At 43.1% G+C, this 14,962-nt stretch overlaps 1 protein-coding gene and 1 non-coding gene across 2 annotated transcripts in view; one reads left to right on the top strand and one right to left on the bottom strand.

The window, feature by feature from the left end:
* KIF26B (kinesin family member 26B) overlaps nucleotides 1-14,962 on the bottom strand; it is a 380,111-nt gene that overhangs the window by 210,908 nt on the left and 154,241 nt on the right. The window lies entirely within an intron of this gene.
* LOC118613491 lies at nucleotides 657-775 on the top strand. The gene has a single exon (XR_004955500.1). It is a non-coding gene; the product is annotated as a 5S ribosomal RNA (ribosomal RNA).

The raw sequence follows: 14,962 nt of genomic DNA, 5'->3' as shown, positions 1-14,962 counted from the left end.
CTATTACTATACTGATGAACAAATACATGCAAATAAAAATAAACTTAATTTAGTTGAATCGGGACTGCTGGAGTTTGTTTGTTTTTAAGAGATAAGGTTATGTTCACCTGATTTTAAAAATTTATAAATAGGGTACATAAAGCTTTAGTCAATAAAAATAACATATTTCAGCATATACTTAATTCAATATAGTCGTGAGACAAGTGACTGGAGAAGAGGAAAGAAAAGGTAAACAGAACCAAGGGACAGAGGGACAGAGGCAAAGGAAAAAGAAACGGGAGAAAGGGCAAGAAAGAGAAAGAGGAAAACAAAGAAAATCACATAAAAAGGTGAGAAAGAGAGAGAGAAAACAAGCGATTGATTGTCCCTCGGCCAGCGGTCAGCGTGAGTATGAATATGCGAGAGCCACAGCACGGGAGCTGGAATCCTCTGGAATATTGGGTAAAGGATCCTTGAAATAAGACTCCCAGGAGAGGGGAAATCAGGCCTGAGACTGAGGTCCCCGCCTACCCTGGCTCTCCCCAGTAACAGACAAAAGTTCCAGCTATACTCAGAACCCCGAGGCCCGGAAGATAAAATGCACGAACTGAGAAATTTAAAGATCCATGTCACAAAATTGAGCCACTCTCTTTCCCTTGTCCATTAAAAAAAAAAAAGTCTACAACCACGCCACCCTGAACAAGCCCGATCCCGTCTGATCTCGGAAGCTAAGCAGGGTCGGGCCTGGTTAGTACTTGGATGGGAGACCACCTAGGAAGCCCAGGTGCTGCAGGCTTAAAAAAGAAGGGATTGTAAGATGTCAAGGTCCTTGCAATCTGTGAGGTCAACCAAGGGTTGTCGCCTGAAGAATAAAAAGGTTTAAAACATTAAAAAAAAAAGTAGTTCCAGCTTTGAAGAAAAGGGCGGAGCGTTCTTGAATCTCCGACTACTTGCTTTACGCCACTTGCGCAGAATGGCCCCGTTTCTCAGCTGTGTTTCCAAGGGAAGACCCAGTAAGATGAAGAGCGCGAACGTTAGATCACCTGGAGCTGATGCGGCATTTAATTCTCATGCAGATCACGGCCGCTCCCATACGAGTCCCGCCGCCGTGTCCTGTCTGTCCTCACACATCCTCATGACGCAGGCTCCTCCCACCGGGTGTCCCTGTGTTTCACCCAAGTCTTGGCTAGTGCTCGGAAAACTTTCGAGAAAACCAGCAGCGCATTATTGCCTGGAATTTAAAATGTGCGTTCCTGGCGGGCATCTTCCTTCCTCATATTTTTCTTAAGCCCTTATGAGAAAAATGTGAGAGGGACCTGTAGACAATACTTGGCTGTAAGCAACCCACGTTGGCCTGCAGAATGGCCCATTTGCTAGATGCAAAAGCAACCTTGCCGTCTGGCGAAACTGAAGAAGCAAAGGTGTGTGTGTGTGTGCATGCGTGCGCACACACACACATGCGCGTGCACACACACAGACACACATGCACCCCTCGGGATGCTGGGGATGGCCGCAGGGAGAGCCCATGATGGCAGAGGGGTGAGCTGTGCACCTGCTGGAGCCTCTGCACCAGGAGCCACATGGACACAGGTGGGCAGGGCTCCAACTAGCCAAGGCCAGGGCTCCTCCTGGTTTGGAGTCCTCTAAGGAAGCTAGCAACATTGCGGCTGACCCCAGATTGCAGGATTTTTCCTGCTCTGCCCCGGCCAGCTCCAAACCACAGCCACGAAGGCGAGACCATCAGACCGGAAACAGGCTGGACCAAATGGAGCGACCAGCGTGTTCCTAGCAAAGTGTGTGTCCCACTTCGGGGCCTCGGCCACTGTCGCACTGGATGGTAAAAACCAATTCTGGGCCTGGCCTGGTTGATGACAACATGAGGGACTCTCTTCGCCCTAATTCCCTAGCCGGGGAGAGGTTATGAGGCTGTCCAGGATGAGATGTGACAATCCAGCTGAATGTGCTCCGTGGCTCCTAACGCCACAATCGGATATAAAGCAGGGACGTTTGGAAGTATTCCTGTTCATCCTTACAGGATGTGGCCTTTACACGAAAACCTGGAAACACATCAGTGCCAACGACAACCACAACAGACGTTCCCGGTTTGCTGCAGACAACTGATGGTGAACAAGGAACTGGTTTGAGGGTCAGCCGGTCACCCTAAAGCAATGCACAGGCTTCCCCGCTTCCAGCTTTCAACTGACCTCACGTCTTCTGTTTACCAGCTGCTGAGATGCCAAACCCTACACCACCCAAAAAAGCAATTATCAAAGAAAAAAAAGGTTGTTTTTTTTTTTTTTTTTTTTAATGGAACTGGAAACGTCCTCAGGTATATTCCAGGCCAACTTTCGTGCAGAGACGTGAAGAGACAACGGCCAGATTGGTGAGGCGAGTTGTCCAAAACCACACGTCTGGTCTGTGCCACTGCCAAGTTCATTGCAGCCCTTATTTCTGCACATTAAAAAGCTAACGGTGAAACAGCAGAACTCTAAAATGACTGAAAATGAGAGAGGGTTGAAAATGAGAGAGGGGGAAGGGAGGGAGGGAGAAAGAAAGAGAGATGGGGGGGGAGAGAGAGAGAGAGAGAAGGAGGGAGGGAGGGAGGGAGGGAGGGAGAGAAGGAGGAAGGAAGGAAGGAAGGAAGGAAGGAAGGAAGGAAGGAAGGAAGGAAGGAAGGAAGGAAGGAAGGAGAGAGAGAGAGAAAGAAGAAGAAAGAAAGAAGAAGAAAGAAGAAAGAAAGAAAGAAAGAAAGAAAGAAAGAAAGAAAGAAAGAAAGAAAGAAAGAAAGAAAGAAAGAAAGAAAGAAAGACAGGAAGCAAGCAAAAGAGAGAGAGTGTGGGGCAGATTCTGTGGTTTAGCCAGAAGCCAGGGGCTCACTTCTAGCCAAATGGCCAGCTGTGGGATCTTAATAAAGTCATTTACTCTTTTTGCAACTTAGCTTCCAAAATCAGAGATCTGCCGTGAAGAATATTAAATAAGAACACTCACTAGCATCCTTCTCTTCAAACAGCAATGGCTTAAGACTCCAAACCAATGCTCTAAGCCTCTCATTGAAAACCTGCACAGGAGTAGGCAAACGTCTGTGGGCTGACCTCAGACGATCTCGTGGAGGGGCTTGGAATTGCTCCTCTGTCTTTTCCCCTCTGAGTTTAGGATCACTGACTCCATAAGGCTGGTAATTTCCACTTTCGCATCGTTCCTACATGTCCAGAATTCAGAGAACAGCTCAGCAGGGCTGCTTACCGGGAGGCTCTGGATCATTATCCCCATCAGAACTGATCCTAAGCTTGTCACCAGACCCACGTCAGACTTTGCATTTGATGGTTTTCTCAGCTGGTTCACCCAATTGATTTAGATTATTAATAAAATACAGTTACATGTGTGTTTTCCTTGTGCGAGTCACTATTAAAAATAACACTGAGAATGCTTTAGAAGTTTAATAATGTTTAGATACTCCTTAAATCCTTCCTAAACTCTGAATTCTCAAATTTACGGCGATTTAAAAAATCTCCAGCCTTTTGAGGTGTAAAGCTAAATTCTGAACTTTATTTTGCTGTTGTCAGATTTCAAGCTCGTACGCTTTTCTCAGCACCCCCTTGCTTTCGACATAATTAGCAAAGAGACAAAGATGTTCTGTGTGCGTTGACGCCGCAGAATTGTGTGATCTCACGAGGTCTTCGCTAAATAAATAGTCTGCCTTTTCTTCTGCTGAGGCCACACCATTCCGTCCAGTGTCCTCATTTCTTCACTTGGTAGTTCCGCTCAGATTTCTCCTCTGTTCATTCAAGATGTTGATTTTTCTCTGCTATTGTCCATGCTATGGCTTTTCCCAAAGCTCGGCTATACTTTCCACTTGTCAGGACTTTATAATATGGGTCAGGTCCAGCAAAGCCAATACCAGCTAACTTATTGTGAGTAATCTAACCAGATTTCCCTGGCTAACAAGCAAAGCCCGCAAGATTGGCAGATCCCAGCACCTCAGGAATCCCAGCCAGTGAGCTTTATTCTCAAACAGAGTTGGACCGGGACTGCATCTCTTTCAGATCTGCCCTTTTGTTACACATCTTGAGTCCCCGGAGTCCGCTCTTGAAAATAGAACCGATCTTTTGGGATTCTCATCTTTCATACACACTTGAAAGGCTATTCATGCAACCCTGAGTTAAAAGGCTCTAAACCGTACTAACAAATCAGTCTCGTTGCAAACGCCTCCAAAATGGAATTTTTCTCTTGACCTCTTGGGAGAGAAAGCAACAGCTCAGTCTGTCGGTCATCTTCTTCACGTCCCCCAAACCACGAATTCACCGTTGACACAAGGCACCGTTAGGCCTTGCAGGCCTTCCAAATGGCGGGCAGTCCGCAAACACAGCCAGCTTCTCAGGCCCATAGTGTGGCATCCACCAGGCCATCTCGGGAGGATGCTGGTGACCAAACGCTATGATATTCAAGACCAGTTAAGGATGCACAGAACCTGCAGTAACCCCTCGTTCGCACAGACAGGGATGTATCCATTTTGGAAGGTCAGTTCCATGAGGGCAGAAGTAAATCCTGCCTTTGGAGCGCCCTTACCACTCCGCGTGACCCTCGTGGAGTAAGTACTGAAAACTCTACTTGACTTCCTGCAGGGGTTTCCACCAGCACATCCGTCCACCGTCAGCCAAAGTCAAACACCACGTACACATTTTATAGTTAGCTTGAGATTCAGTAGACCATTTTTCCCCCAGAGCCTAAGGAAGGGCAAGGTTAGCGTGTGTGCGTGCACATGGGCACACGTGTGTGTGCGCGCGCGCACACGCACACACACACGCTGTTCTTCCAACAAGCGCAATTCTGCTGTTTTTGAGAAGAATGACTGCTACCCCTCTGGGGGAAAGAATATTAGCAAAGGACTCATCACACAGTTGAGAATGAGTCAACATGTCCACTGAGGAAATTCGTAGAATAAAGAATCTCAGATCAGGTTGGTTCTAAAAGAAATAAACCTGCAGAGCGGGTGCTGGGAGAGTGGGAGCTCATTCCTCCTGTCGGCCTTTCGAACGGTCGAAGTGGCCAGCCGTCTAGAACGACTCCAGTGACGTCCACTAAGAGGACGAGATGTCCCAGGTGCCTGGACGAAGCCTGTTCTCAAGCATGAGTTTCTCGCTGCGTAAATACTTCTGATGTCCAGTATCTAGACCCCTGCAGCCCCCTAGTCACTAAGATATAAATTCATTAAGGGTCAGACGGAGCTCAGCACAGAGTGAAGCCAACGCGCACCATGCCTGCCCACCGGCTCGGTGGGTTCTGTCCACGAAAGTCTGCAGGGCTACGTATCAGTGACAATCACACGCCTTTCACTGTCCAGCCTCGTTCAATCTAAAATATTTCTCGCTATTCCCCCCTAAGTAGATTTACACGTGTCAAATCCTGTCTCTTGAATTTGGGTTCAGGAATCATATTTGCTCTAGGTGACAGATTTACAATCAAATTTTAACCAGTCATTAGGAAGGAAAAGGCTGTATTTATGAAAGATGCTTTATCTTTAAATTCTAGAAAAACTTCCCTCCGAGCCAGGTCACCATGGGGATCATTTGCCACAGTCAAGGGTCAAACATAAAAAGGCAGTAGTGGGAATGAGAGGCGTGGGCTCGCTCTCGGCCCGGCAAGCCTGCCAAACCACAGACAGGAGGGCCTCGGAGGAAGGCACCCCGCTTAAAGGAACTTTGTTCTGTCCGTGCTTTGTTCAAATCCCAGAGTGGGAGATGACCCACAATAAGCCACTTGAACCTTTTTTCTGTGTAAGTCTCCAGTTGAAATACAGTATGTGGGAGTTCTTTCAATAGTAGTTATGCAGGCCTTTTCAGAAACAAAATTTGAATACTCCGCAGTTACCAACTGGGAGTATAACTGCTCCACGACAGACTTGGAAGTTAATGGGCAGCGCCGACAGCCCCGACTGGCCTCACCCGGCCTCGCCCGGCCTCACCCTACTGCGTTCTGACCAGGCCTTCTGGGGGCTTCACAATACGCAGCCCCTGGGGCCAGGAGCCCCAGGCCTGAGCACCCCGCCCCTCCCCCCATGCCCGCTGGTATCACACTGTGGCTTATCTATTGGAAGCTGGATAATAAGAACGAACTCAGCTAAACTAAATTGGTCCTTTGTTTGCCATTATCATAAAAATTTTATGTAGGAACTAATAAAAACATGCTTTACGTGCACAGTTATGTGGGTTTACACAGGCAATAATACCCAGCAAGTTATACCCATGAATTCAGTTATAGGCGCTCAGGAATAAATATTTTATCTTTCCCAAGGTTTTGGTTCATTGGAGGGAAGGTATGAACGCCGAAGCCTACGGCTGATCTGCAGCTCCTAAGCGCCCTTAGGTCTCCCTGGGTGTCTCACTGTGAGACCAGAAAGGTCCTTCCAGAAATTTCTGGATAATTTTCACAATCCTTTATCCTCTTAAGACCTCAATATTAATCATACCTTCAATCTCCGTAAATGGAAAGCCTTTTGCAAAGCTTTTAAACATAAATCACTTTTAAAATGAGTTCGGTATTTTAGAATTTTTTATGCAAACAAGAAGATTCCATTCTCTTCCCAGCTGGGATCTTGGAGCAGATTTACAATAGATTTAATTAAAGAAACTTTAATGAAATCCAAACCCAACAAACAAAAAGTTGGGATCATTGGATAGTCCTCATTTCCTTCAGGAATACACTCTCAAATATACTAAAATGAGTTGTTTTTTTTTTTCTTTATATTTTCTTTCCTTTTAAGCCCACACTGTCCAATAGAAATATAATGGGAGCCACGAATGCAAGCCACATATGTAACTTAAATTTTCTGGTAGCCACAATAAAAACATAAAAAGAAACAGGTGAAATTAATTTAATAATATATTTTATTTAGCTCAATATATCCCAAATATCATTTCAACATGTAATCAAATCTAAAACAAAACAAAACAAAAACCTTACTAATGAGATATTTTGCATTCTTCTGTCATGCATGAAGTCTTGGAAATCCAACGTACATTTTACTTCAGCACAATTCAGTTCAGACTAGCCGTATCTGGAGTGCTCAGAGCCACGTAAGACCGATGGCTATCACATTAAATGGCAAGGGTCGAGAGAGTCCTCGACTAGCCAAGGAAAAGACAGCTTCAGAGAAATTCCGTTATTTACGTGACTGCCTTGCACACTGTGGGCACTCGCCTCCCCCAGGTTGTAACCTAGATGCTATAAACTAGATCCTAGTTGCTACGAACCAGATTCTATAACCCTAGAATCCAGATACTACAGGCACCGTAAACTCAGAATACGTCAACACTATATGTTATTTTTAAAGTCTATTTTTTTTCTGTTCATAGCCACAGTAAAATCGACAAAGGTCAACCAGGTGAAAAGGGCAATCCCCCCAAAAGTCTGCATCAAGGGTCATCAGGGGTAACTCAGAAAGTGCTGCCAAGCGGACCCCTCTCAGCCTTCAGAGCCGCCCCCCCTTCTTATATACTGACCACGATGAAGTCTCTTCTGTATAAAAACCTGTATCCTTGGAAAATGAGAAGCCAAATTTTTTCCATTTAAATTTTTTTCAAAGAAGCTACATACTAGATTTTTGTACCTTCTTTTTTTTGAAGGTATCTTCTATTACTTTCCCGCCATCCCTCTGTTTCTCAGAGTACATACTAAAGGAGACATTCATATAGGGCCTTTTGAAAGTGGGAGATTAAACCAAAAAGTCAGATCGTGGCTCTGATTTTTACAAAGTACGTTTTGATGAATCATTTCATTTCTCTAGGATTGAATGTTGCCATTAGGGGGAAAAAAATCATCCCAATAATCGTAAACCTGTGTTATGTCTCACAAAGTGTTAGGCGTGTTTCTTCCTTGGTGTTGTTATATTTGATAATCCATATTGATGTGTGTTAAGCGAGTTGTTCTGAATGGCGGGGACCAGAATTGCTGAACATTCCCTTTCCTGAGCCAACCCGAGCTCTGCGTGCATAGAAATGCTCAATTATCACATGTGTTGCTGCTGTTGACTCATAAAATTCAGGAAAGTGCTGATATAAGGGTTTCGGGTAAATGTAAAGGTATTTTTTTTTTTAATCTGTTTCTAGATTTATAACAGTGAGTCGTTTCGAGACTAAACAAAGAATCTCAAAATGATCGTTTTTCCTCCTCGGGGGTGAGGGGAAGACTTCCGGGCAATAAGTCGGATTGACAACGGGAATTTGAGAATCATCTTAAAGGCTCCGATCTGTTTGGGGTTGTTTCACATCAAATAAAGAAAAGTCAAATATAAAATGCACACCCCAAATTCCTTACCCCCTATCCCTACCACCCCACATGGGAAAACATTTTCTATAGAATGGGAGTGCTTTTGGGGTTCCAGAGAACCGAGCCTCGGTTTTCAAGTGAATGAAAGGATGGTGGTAAGTTAAGTATATGCTAAGATTAAAAGTGTTTTTACCTAAAGATTTAGAATAAGCCACTAAGAGGACCGATTGACTGTAATAATGTCACTGCTCAAAGATCTTCAAAACACACACACACACACACACACACACACACCATGACAACTAATTGCAACCTAATCCTAAACAAAATCCTGCGCCAGAGAGCAAATAATGCTATAAAGGACATTATTGGGCTGACTGAAAAAAATAAAATAAAATATACAGTGGATGGTGGATTAGATAAAGCCATTCATCGGTGTTAATTTTGCGGACGTTGATAACTGTACTCTAACTAGACAGAATAGCCCATCTCCTGGGAAGCACACACAGAAGTCTTTACGCGTAAAGGTTCATGGTACATGCAACTTACTCTCAAAGGGTTCAGGAAAAGAATAGCGAACGGTAGTCAACACAGGTACTGGGAATGGCAGCGTTTGTATTATTTTTAATCTTGCAACTTTTCTGTAAGGGATTAAACTAAAAAAAAAAATTTTTTTTAATTCCCTTAAGAGTAAATGAAAATGGTGGGGGAAAATTCTTCTGAGTCGCATTTTCCTTTCGGCAATTTTCACTGGGCAATCCCTCGTCCTATCTAATTTCCACAGCGAGAGTCTGGACGTCTCCGCGGCAGGTGCAGACGGCTTGCGGCCGATCCCAGGCTCGCCCCTTCTCTGCCCGCTCTCACTGGGAGCTCGAGTCCCTCCTGACCCCTCCGGAGAATGACGTGTGCGTGGGCTTTGGTCGTTGGCTCCCAGGACTGGCCCCGGTGTCTGTCTCCTGCCTGCATCCCAAGGAGGATGTAAGCGACCCTTCCAGCAGCTCGGGAGGCTGGTGAGACTCCCCATAGGGAGATAACCACAGGCTCCTCGGAACCACGGCTGCCAACGCGGCCGCCACACACTGCCACCACCGGCGGCCGGGATGAGCGAGGGTCGAGGTACCTGCGGGAACCATTTGGGTCACAGAGTAGAAAGCTGCTTTGTGAAGGCATTTTTACTGCCTTCTACCTCCCCACCTCCGGAACATCCACTTACTCCGAAATAACCTAATCCTTCAGTTTAACACCAAAACCTCCACATAAGAGAACCATGGAAACAGATCAGGGCCAAACCCTAGGGGTCGACAAATCCACCCTCTCTCCTGAGGCAGAGGTACTTTTCAGGGTGCTCGGTCAGTCAGTCCCTTTTGGGGGTTCCTCCACAGACAGGAGGAGGCTCCCTACTTTGGCAAGGCAACACACCACTATTGAATAACTGTGACTGTTAGAAAGTTCTCCTTTGCAGTCATCCCTAAAACGGATTAATTTGAGAGGAGGAAGCTTACCTTCCTCGTTGGGCCCTCCTTCACGGTGCCCTGACCAGGCACACAAGAAACAGTTTGGGACTGAATCAATCAATTAATGGATGATGGTCTAGGCACTGGCGCTTATCCTATCCCCAAGAGCAACAAAAATCACGGCCACGATCTCTTCCAAAACACAGCATCTCAAACGTTCGAAGTCAGTCTTACATTCCCCTCTGTCTTCTCTTGTGCAGCCTAAAATCCCCAAATTTCCATAACCAAGCTTCACACTATACAGTTTATCAAACACAGCTACTTATCATCACGGACCCTTCCTTCACTCATTCATGGCTTATTTACAAAAAGACTTATCAATTCTAAAAAGGCAAATATAATAGAATTAATAAAATAGATGTGATCATTTGGAAACAGGGTCTAGAGGAGGGATTTAACACGCCAGACAAAGTTTGCACAGTTTTTACGACTGATTTTAAAACATGGTCCTGATGTTATGCGGCACAAAGGTAAATAGGGAGATGTTACAAGTTTTACGACTCTGTACTAAGAGGATGAAACAGACCAGTTCCTCAGAAAAGACAAGGTTATTCCCCGTGTCGAGGAAAGATGTCTTGTCTAAGACACAGAAACGGGAAATTGAGCCATGTAATGGATAGTCATTGTCTTGACTCAAAATTCACAGCAAACGCTGAAGCAAAATTAAAAAATAAGTTTGTTATAGTGATTCTGATGAACGCTAGAAGATCAAGACACAACCCAGAGTGAGTGATTTGGTGCAAATATGTAAACATCTTTTTCGGTGTTTTACCCTTATGCCAAGATGTAACTTAGACTAGCTAATTTGTTAGTCGTATTTTAGATTATTGATCCTTAAGCAAACTTCTCCTCTGGGATTCTGAGCAAAGAAAGTTTGAAATTATACTCTCTCTTGTGAGAGTTTAAAATACACTGATCCCATACTCTTGATTAAGTGACTTCATAAATTTGAGAGACCAGATAAACAAAAGTAGAGTTAGTATTTTATTACAAAAATAAAGATCCTAACCAAAGATGTCACAACCCTGCTGAAATATAGAAATAGGCCACAGAGGTCCCTACCTATACAGCCAAGGCTTCCTGTCCAACACAGTTTGGGGAGAGCAGACTGTCACAGTTGTTAAGTTTTACAACAATCCTGTGAGGTAGAAATTGCTTCTCCTGTTCTACAGATTCAGAAACTAAAGATGAGGCTCAGGGAAGTTTGCCAAAGGTCACAGAGCTAGAAGAATCTAAACGTCAAGCTGCCCACGTCTGAATTTGGTACCTCGCTCATCGTATCACCCAGCCTCCATGGGCCACAGTGTGATGAGTAAACACGATGCCATGAAATGTAAGCGCAATGACATAATCGTGAAGCTCTGGGGGCTCCTCAGGCTGCCCTGAGAGTAAAGTCAGGTCTAGGCAAGGTGTGCTGGTAAAGATTTAAAAACCAGCTTTCCAGAAAAATATACCACATTTGTAGCCTAGCCAGTTTCCAAGGTGTAAACACTCCCGCTGTGGCATGGTCGTGGGCGCCAGCAGCTACTGGATCTAGAGCAGCGGTCCCCAAACTTTTCTGACACCAAGGACCAGCGCTCCTGTGAGAATCTAATGCCCAGTGCTCTGAGGCGGAGCTGAGGCGGTGGAGCCAGCCCTGGGAGCAGCTGCAGATACAGGTGAAGCTTCACTCACTCCCCTGCCGCTCACCTCCTGCTGTGCATACTGGTTCCTAACAGGCCACCGATTGGTGCTGGTCCCCGCCTGTGGCCCGGGCGTTGGGGACTCCTGATCTAGAGGACTTGTAGTCTAGAAGAAAGTCCTCTTGCCCTGGTACGTTCCTCAGTGAACAGGGAGGGTCCACGTTCCCTTACATTTTATCCCCTCCCCCACCGCCCAACTTATCTTTTAAGTGTATTTCATAATTTGAGCCATTTCTAGAAGAGGAAAGGGTGTGAAGAGAATGGACTATGTGTGGGCCAAATCGAGTAAATCGAGATCATAGAAAATTCCATCCTAGAAAACCAGAGCATCCTTAAAACAGCGACTTTCTCTTCCACACATCCATGTGCCCAGATCTACTGATAACGCGTTTGGTTACTCACTGTTGGAACCAAAATCAAACTGCTTACTTTTCTATCAGGTCTATGATATTACAGATACGGGTAAATTTTTAAAAAGACTGTGTTCAAGGAGTAGCAAGGGCTGAATAAATGCTCCTTGCTATTACCAATTTCACCTACTAAGAAAATACGTTAAAGGTATTTTTTATGATTTTTAAATATTTTTTTTTAATTTCTGGTTAAAGATTATGGGGTACATACCTGCATTTAGCACTGCTCTTTCCTAAAATCTCAAAAAATCAAAAAATTAAAAATAACGACAAACTGAGGAGATTTAAGAAGGTAGGTGGTAACTAACTTAACAAAATCAAGAAAGATGAGTCTTAAGCTAGCCATGGGCAAAGCTGCAAACAACCTAGTTCATACTGCAAAACCCCCAAAGACTAAAGAATTGATGGTATCAGATCCCACTAGAAATAAGAGTGGAGGTGGAGGCAAGCCAAAGGGATTGGTTGAAGTTCCACGAAGAATTGTTCGAGCTCTAAACACCTCCTCATCCTCACAGAGTCTAAACGTTTATTCTCTGAGAAGATAAAACCCAGGGTTTCTAGACTAAATGCTAAGGGCACAGTTAGGAGTAGGAAACTAACCAAGGAGCAAATTCAGTCAAATGCTGAATTCGAGATCCCCCTTGCCTTCTTCCTCTCGGCTCCCACACAGGGGCAGCTAAAGTTGACACCCATTGGGCTAGAAGAGTCCTTTCTGGGGAATCTAAAAAACCCCAATGTAAAAAAGCTAAAAACATTTTTTAAAATGGCTTCTCCAGGCCACCGTACGGTGAGACTCTCCCATGCTGCTCCATTCAGCTATTCCATGCCTCACTCATAAATATGACCGGTCAGCCAAGGGTCGTTAACTACTTGAGAAAAGCATCTAACGCAAAAGAGAGAAAACAAAACAAAACAAAACAAAAAATGCCATTTTGAGGAAAGAGCGACTATGCAGGAAAAATAAAACTAAAACAAAATAAACTCGCTACCAATAATATTCTGAGAGACGAATGAAAACATTGCAGTCACAAGGTGAGAACCGAAAGCCTTCTTAGAAAGGAAGATCTAGAGAATAACAATAACGACAAAAAGAAGCTCTTGGAAATTAAAAATATGATTGCGAATATGAAAAGCTTAATAAGATAGTTAAAAGGTAAAAGCGAAGAAGTCATCCAGAAAATACAGGAAAATGAAAGAGTTTGACACATCAGAAAACAAAGGTAAAAATTTTTCACAAACCAGACCATAAGACCAAATAATAGGAGTTCCAGAAAGAATAAACAAAGAAAACAGAGGGGAAGAAAACTATTAAAGAAATAGCTGAAGAAAATTTCCCGGAACAGGCCGACACGAGGTTGTAGATTGAAAGGCCCGCAAAATGCCAAGCAGTTGATAGCATCAGATCCACAGCAAAATACATCCCTGTGAAATTTCCCAACACTAGAGTTAAAAGGCTTCTGAGAGAGAGACAGAGATGAGAAATGTTTTATATAAATGATCGAGTTTCGGAATTTTTAACATTAACACCGGAAGCTAAAGGCCATTAGAGAAATGTCTTTAAAATTCTGAGGAAAAATGACTTCCAACCTATAACTCTACTTTCCTAGCCAAAAATTATTAACCAAATATCAGGAAAGAACAGAGATATTTCAGATCCAAAGTATCAAAAATTTTGCCTCTCTTGCACACTTAAAGTAAGAAAAAGTCACCAGTTATACGGCTCAGGTGCAAAGTGTCTTTATAAAGTCATAGCAATACCTTTATAGAGCCTTCACATAGTCATAATCCTGGATATTGACCAAACCAAAATTATGACAACTATTGGAGCAATGGGAACACAAGAAGGGAACATATATGTAATGTGGGGGTTGGGAATGGTGAAAGAGATTTAAATCCTCATGGTTAGGCAATGATTAGGTCAGTGATTCTTAAACTTGTCACTTTCAGGGACTTTTTACAAGCTTAAAATTATCGAGGACCTCAATAAGCTTTCCCTTTATTTTTCAAATTGCTTAGTTTTCCGTGTATTTACCACCATTTCAACCCCAAACACTCTTCCGTTTCCGTAACTCTGCCCTCAAAATGTTCAAACATATTAGCTATAATGACCATTACATCTTGTTCAATAAATTTTTCCTAAATCCCGCTGCACTCTCTTAAATCTATTGATACTAACCATTTTAGACATGAAACTAAAACTTTAAAATATATATATTTATTTTAAAGTAAATTTCATTTTATTTATTTCTTATTTTAAAAGAACAATAAGCCTATTATATTTCGGCTTAAATAATATATTTTATGAACTATGTTTATTTCCCCAAATAAAAAATTTATCAGAAGATTGACTTTGTTTTACATTTTACATTTTACAAAATGTTTTACATTTTACCAATTTCTATAATGCCTGGCTTATGTCATTTCAGTTATTTGGCTTGTGGCTGGATATGCTGTTTCAGCTAAACATATGGAGAAAATCTAGCCTCATACAAATACCTAGTTCATAAATAAAGGACTATTTTAATAGCTTTTTCGGATAAGTTGGACATTCTTCTTCTTTGATATTATACTAAAAATCGACAAGTAGTGGTTTCTTAATGAGCAATCTGAAACTATATTACTAAACATTTACTATTCTAAGTCCGTTAGGCTGCCTTGCACTTTGAATGAACATTGTGTTATAAGATTCTGTAGCATAATGCATAGGTCATTTGGAAACTATTAGTTTACTGAGTTATACATCTCTTCCAGACATTGATATAGTCTATTATACAATATCAAAAAAAAAATCCACAAATATCACCACTGATCTTATCTGAAAAGTGTTTAGGTGTTGGAAACCTTTCAGGTTCATGGTGGGAGAATCGAGTTTCCCAAAATTTGAGACTTCAGCTGAAAGCTCAAATTTTATCATCGGTAAACCATCCCTGTCAGTCGTTTTCTTGCAAGTGCCAAGCTCTTGCATTCATTTTTAAGAAAATGTCTGCAAAATACTCAAGTCTGAATAACCATGGTTGTTTGTCAGTCATTCTTTAGAGAAAAAATATATTTCATGGGGTTAGGGGGAAAAAAAGGCCAGTAGCTTGCAATGCAGACAATTTTACACAGCACT

Source organism: Rousettus aegyptiacus, unplaced genomic scaffold, assembly GCF_014176215.1.
Source record: "Rousettus aegyptiacus isolate mRouAeg1 unplaced genomic scaffold, mRouAeg1.p scaffold_m13_p_18, whole genome shotgun sequence".
Lineage (NCBI taxonomy): Eukaryota > Metazoa > Chordata > Mammalia > Chiroptera > Pteropodidae > Rousettus > Rousettus aegyptiacus.
This window is presented reverse-complemented; position numbering and strand designations above follow the sequence as displayed.